Source organism: Equus quagga, chromosome 5 (genome assembly GCF_021613505.1).
Source record: "Equus quagga isolate Etosha38 chromosome 5, UCLA_HA_Equagga_1.0, whole genome shotgun sequence".
Taxonomy (NCBI): Eukaryota; Metazoa; Chordata; class Mammalia; order Perissodactyla; family Equidae; genus Equus; species Equus quagga.
In genome coordinates, this window is record NC_060271.1 from 109,088,179 (window position 1) to 109,094,375 (window position 6,197).

Here is a 6,197-nt window from a genome sequence, read left to right on the forward strand (position 1 = left end):
CTTGTAGCTCTCCGAGCATCTTTAGAACAATTATTTTGAATTCTTTATCAGGCAGTTCATGTGTCTCGATTTCTTCGGGATCAGTTATGGGAGGTTTTCTGTGGTCCGTTGGTGGTGTCATATTTCCCTGATTCTTCATGACCTTGTCACGTTGTGTAGGTGTCTACGCATTTGAAGAAGCAATCACCTCTTTCAGACTTTGTGCACTGACTTCTGTAAGGAAAGACCTTCACCTGTGGGTGGGAGACGGTGGTGCGTGCTGTGACCCAGCTCTAGTGGTACAGGGAGCCAAGTATGCGGGCTTGTGGTGGCTCCAGGTCTAGGGAGGTGTGATATCTTGACAGCTCAGGCCACTGGGGTCCACAACGTTGAAGACTGTGTGGTCCTTGGCGAGCACTCTGGGGGATCCACAGTGGCTATTGGGGGTCCTCAGTGGTACCTCTTGGTCTAGCAGCTAGGGACCAAGGCAGGCAGTGATGATGGCCGGAGGGGGTAGTGTGTATGCACTAGGCTGTGGGGGCCAGCAACAGCTGTCTGTGTCATGGTAGGGACCAGGTATGTAGTGGCAAGGGCCAGGGCCAGGGCCAGCAGCAAGGGCAGGGACCATCTGTGGGCACACCAGCAGCTGCGATACCCCTGGCTGTGGGCGTGTACTCCTGTAGCTGCAGGGTCTTGCCGTGGGCTGCCTATAGCAGTGGAGGCTGGTCACAGGAGTTGGGCAGGTGGGGTGCAGGTGCACAGCTGGAGGGGCTAGTTGCAGCTGAGCTCAGCGGTGCAGGCCAGTGCCAGGAGTCAGGGCCAGATCCAGGCCCACAAATGACTGTGGAGGCCCTGGCTGTGAGCGTGCACTCCAGCGGCTTCATTAAAATTTAACAGCCGGCACTATTAAAAAGCCATTTCTGATGCCTAGCCTAAATTTGCCCTGGTCTATTGCTCCTTTCTTACCCCATTCTCTGCCTCAACAGAAGCTGCTCCCTGCCATCTGCACAGGGACCCTTCACGCCTTCATGCAGGTTCCCATGGCACTTTCTCTCTCGCTCACTATGTGTGTTCAGGGAGCCAGGAATTTCATCACCTTCCACAAACCACAGGGAAACACATTTTTAGGCAGTGTGTGGGGGACCTTGGGGCTTCTCAAATTACAGACACCACAAAAGTCGCCTCTCTTGCTTATCATTTGCTGACTGATTGATTAGCTCAGATCCTCTGGATGAAGAGATGGGGCAAGAAGTTTCTAATAATTGCATTAATATCCCATAGTTCCACAAATCTATTTGCTTACCCCATCCAAAGAGCCCATGTTTAAAAGTTTGAAGAGGATTGCAAATCACTTGTTTCCCAGCTGATCTAATTTCTTCCTTCCAGTCACATATCATAAAGAGAGTATTTGCTGATGTTTGCATGCTGACGGCGTGCCAGGCACTGACTGAAACTTTTCACCACAGCCCTATGAGGTAGGCACTGGTGACAGACCCCTTTTACAGATGAGAAAATGAGGCCCAGAGAGTCTAAGTAACTTGCCAATGTTAACACACGTACAAAGTGGCAGGGCTTCTTGCCTGACAAACCGCCAGGGCATCCATGGCACAGGAGGGCCAGTTGTCCCTGGCCTTGCATGGAAGGCCTGAAATTCAGATATTTGACATTATTTCCACATCCAGTTATACAGACAGTCACAGAAATACACCAAACCACTGAAGGAAGTCTGTCACCCAACTTGAACCACACTGACCTCAGAACACTATGGATATATATATATATACATATACTGTGCACACACACAATTATGTTACATTTATGTAGCACGAAATTATGCTATATTTCATTTTTGGATATTTTAAAATCTTTGGTTAGGTAAGCACAATCATTTTAAACATACCATAGTTTCAGTTTCCCCATTTTATATTTCTTCATTTTATAATATACAGACTCTCAGCAGTGAAATTGGGTTGACCATGTCTTGATGTTGGAGAGGTCCCAGTGCCTAGAACCACAGAACTAGGAAGGAAACAGAGACTATCTTGTTCAACTTCTTCATTTCATATGTGAGGGAATGAAGACAGAGAGATGTTGAGTAACCTCTCCAAGGTCACACAGCTAGAACGCCCTTCCACTGATAGACGTACCAATGTGCTCTGTCTTGCACCCACTGCTGTTGATACCTGGCTCCTGCCTCTGAATGAGCAAGGAGAGAAGTTGCACCCAAGGTCACATGTTAATGGGAACATCCTGGAGGCCATAAGACATTTATTTTAAGGTGAAGGGGTTCAGAACAGGCCTCCCCAGAATGTGCCACTTTGGCATGTGGAATATTTGGAACTAAAGGCAATCAAGGCCCTGTGGGCTGGAGAAAATTTACCTCTCCTTTCAAGAATTTAAATTGGGGGCCTTGTCCATAATAAGAGTTATTACCAGAAATAATTTTTTATGACCTATCTCTATGGCAGGGCAAACCTTTAATTACTGAACATCTGCTCTTCTTATCGTCCTCTCCTCCTCCCCTCTGAAGCCTCAGGCCCCTAGTCCATTTCTTAGCTCAAGTTGGCATCTATACCTCACTTTACCTTTTTGTCTCTGAACCTCTCATGTACATGGGGTCTCTGACCCTCTCACGTATGTGGAGCTCCTGTACGTACAAAATTAACTAAATCTGATTTTTTTTCCTATTAATCTATCTCACGTCAATTTAATTCTTAGACCACTCAGAAGAACCTAGAAGGGTAGAGGAAAATTTCTTCTTCTCTCAAAAAGACCAAAGACTCCTTCCTGTGTAATCTTTTTTTGTAGGCAAAAAGATTACATTTCTATAGAACTTTTCACCCTTGAAAGCCCTTTTGGAACTGAGAATCAATACTGAACCTCACGACCACCCTGGGAGGAGGTGTGTGTAAGCATTGCTATTTCTGTTTTTTGGATGGGGAAACAAAAGTCAAGAAATGTTGCACACCTTTCCCTAGGTAACGCAGCTAGGTAGCGGCAGAGCTGTTACGGTAATTTGGGACTCCGGGTTTGGTACATTGCACTGAACTGCAGGGCTTTCCTGTGGACAATGTGCCTTGTAAGAATTACAATTACGGAATTACAGATGAGAGAAGCACAAGCATTTTTCCTCTTCTGAGGCTATTCATAAACCATTATCTAATCCAGTGTATTTTCTCTGCAAGAAACTATTCTTCAAGTGATCAGTAACTTGGCAAAAAAAGATAATTAGATCATCTGAACGACATTCATAAAGTGAACCCTATTTCAGGATAGACATTAAGCATTTGCAATGTTCTGAACGGACTTCCTTTCAAGGGTGAGGTGTAAGATCCATTTTAATGAAGCTTAGTCTGGGAAACCAGCATATTGCAATTAAAAATGCAGCCCTTGTAGCCTTGCAATTCTTTGTCTAAAGCCCTTTTACAAAAGACAGTATTTTAATTCAATAAATAAAAGACAGGCACTTCCAGCTTTCCTACAGGCGGCGTAGCTACCGCATGCCGCTAACACGCACAACAGAGAAAATACACAAACAGCGTTTGATCTTGCCTTGCTGCAGGAGTGTTTCCATCTTTCAGGAGCCAGAGGGAAAAACAACCTCAGAACTGTACCGACCAAAACTTCCAAATTTATTGCAACACAACGTAATGGCAAAATGCTATTTTCTTAGTGCTCACATTTTTGAATAACCACCATGGCCAAGAACGCCTGGTTTTATTTTTACAACAAACCCAAAGAAAATCTTGAATTCCACTCTCAATTTGGGGATGGCCAAGATGCCGTGGGTTGTTCGGAGCAAACCATTGAGTCTAATCATTCAGTCTTATCCTCTTTGTTTAACCTGTGCTTGAAGCATTTATTTCATGTTCATCCTGGTTTGACACAAATCATGCTTAAAAGAGATTTCGTATCCTGTTTGCTTGTGCTAAGTTGAGCTACGATAGTAAACTTAACAATGCCAGCCCTTTCTCAGTAAAAGAAGCAATCAGCTTAAGAAAACACTTCCAGTGGAAACAAGATACAGAATTGCACATATAGCCACACTGCACTGAGATCTGTCTGAATAGAGAAAAGTAGAGATCCATGCTAAATAAAAATTTCTCTTTTAATTTAGCATCAATGTGCCCATTTCTCTTACTGCTTTTCATACATTGTTATAAGCAATTTGTCACATTGCTATTGTATTCCGCCTAGGAAGCAAGGTATAAAAAAAGGCAGGATAATAGAGAGACTTAAATGTACTTTAAAGTTCTACCCAAATGTCATACTTTTCAACTTATTTTAACCATAATCAAGTAGTTTAAAGATACAGCGCAAATCTTGTTCTAATCTTATTATCTTAGCACAATTTATGTACAGTGGCTATCCTACATCACATTACTTGTTTACAAGGTGTCAACTACCACCCACTCCCGTCTCAACTTTCTTGAGACTGAAATTTGTACAGACTGATTTCTTGGTCAAGGTGTGTTTTGTAGTTTCTTAATGATAAATACATTTTAGTGTTTTTATAATAAGGAATGGAAAGCAAACTATCTACGTAGCTTAGCAATTCATCGGACATACCTTGTTTGAAGAAAGCAATTTTTTTCAAAAATTTTCCACCACACAGAATGGATATCCTTTTTTCCTTAAGCTTTTCTGCATCACAAATCCCATCCAAATTATTCTAAAGAAGAAGCGAGAAGAGGTCCAAGCACCTTTTCTCCTCTTCTCAGAGGAGCTAATCAAACATTCCCATCAACCTCTCAGCACTTTGAAAAGCACATTTTACACCACACGCACACACATGCACACACGCACACATACTGCTCCTCACACTGGTTTTAGTGCTGAATTAGGCGGTCCTCTTTCAAATTTCCACTCCCACTTGCTTTTTTTTTTTGGCTAAGGATTTCTAAATATTCTTTTCTAGCCCAAAGCACACATTTTCGGTAAGCAAATTCTACAATTAGAAATTTTAAAAAGTAGAAGAAAAGCACCTAGTTAAAATGGAAAAGAAAAAATATACTTTAAAAATGACGAACAGGGCAATTAAATTTTCTCTCTCTTTCTTTTTCAAATGCTAGTGAACAACTAGATTAAACTGCATAAACAAAGAAAACTGCAAACACTGCCGAGCTGATCCTACTGAACTCTCACTTTTGGGGTGAAAAGGCTTGCTTTTCCTACATGTCAGTGATATTTTTTGGTTTAGTTCGCTTTGGTCTTTTCTGTATTTTGGCAGGCTTAATGAAATGACTGCAGTCTATGCTGCTGGTAACAGGACACAAGATAATAATAGTGGGAAGCAAAATCTGACTCATGTTTCAAAAAACCAATGATGGATAGCTCACATCATAAGTGAAATCTGTCCATTTGAGTTATTTACATACTAGTATCATCACTTAAATTGAAGGGACTCAGACCCAAACACGCATGAACACATCACAGCATTTTAAAAACAGCCCATACGAAGTCCATCTGGCACTTCTTGAGATTCAACTGTCTATCAGTCTGACAGAGCATCTTCTCTCCAGCAGTGCGGGAGGTAGCAAAGAGCCATTCCTCCTCCTGCTGGGGAATGTGAACTCACGCAGACCGGGGAGGGGACTATTCTCACCAGCAGCCCTCCCGTCTCAACTGTTGGCCCTGGGATTGCTTCTTATTTAAGATTATGATTTGAATGTTATTTAACCTTTTCCCCCTCCATTTGATTCTGCATTTACATTGTTTCTCAATTCTGTTTCTTTCTCCACAAAATCCTGAGCCTAGGTCCATTGGTGGTAAGGATGGTGCTGCCACATGGAGGATGGCCTCTCCCATCATTTGAGTCAGGGAAGATTCAGATGAAATGACAGTCCAGCATAAATAATAATAATAATTGCTATTTATCAAATACTTACTTTTTGGTAGGAGTGGTGATAAGCCCTCTACATATATCATCTCATTTAACACTTAGAAGAATCTAGAGGGGTTGGTACTATTAGTTCCATTCTACAAATAAGAGAATTGAGGCTCAAAGAGGTTAAGTAACTTTCCCAGGGTCACCCAGGCAGAAAGGCAAGATCTGGGATTCAAATTCAAGGCTGTCTGACTCTGAAGCGAAGGGGCTATGTTAGGACTTACAGCTTCTTCTCTTTTATTTTGTTTAATTTGCTTTCTTATTGTGAATAAGACATAATCACATGTAAATGTGTTGAAAATCATATGAAGAGATGCTCAAAGAGAAATGC

The 6,197-nt window shown here is 42.2% G+C and overlaps 1 protein-coding gene across 2 annotated transcripts in view; it reads right to left on the bottom strand.

The window, feature by feature from the left end:
* The window catches only part of VIT (vitrin), a 104,610-nt gene extending 99,829 nt beyond the window's left edge, over nucleotides 1-4,781 (bottom strand). For both annotated transcript variants that reach the window (XM_046662746.1, XM_046662745.1), the window contains exon 1: nucleotides 4,549-4,781. The gene's annotated coding sequence lies outside the window, so the exon portion shown is untranslated. The remainder of the gene's footprint in view (nucleotides 1-4,548) is intronic.
* Between the last annotated feature and the right edge of the window lie 1,416 nt (nucleotides 4,782-6,197).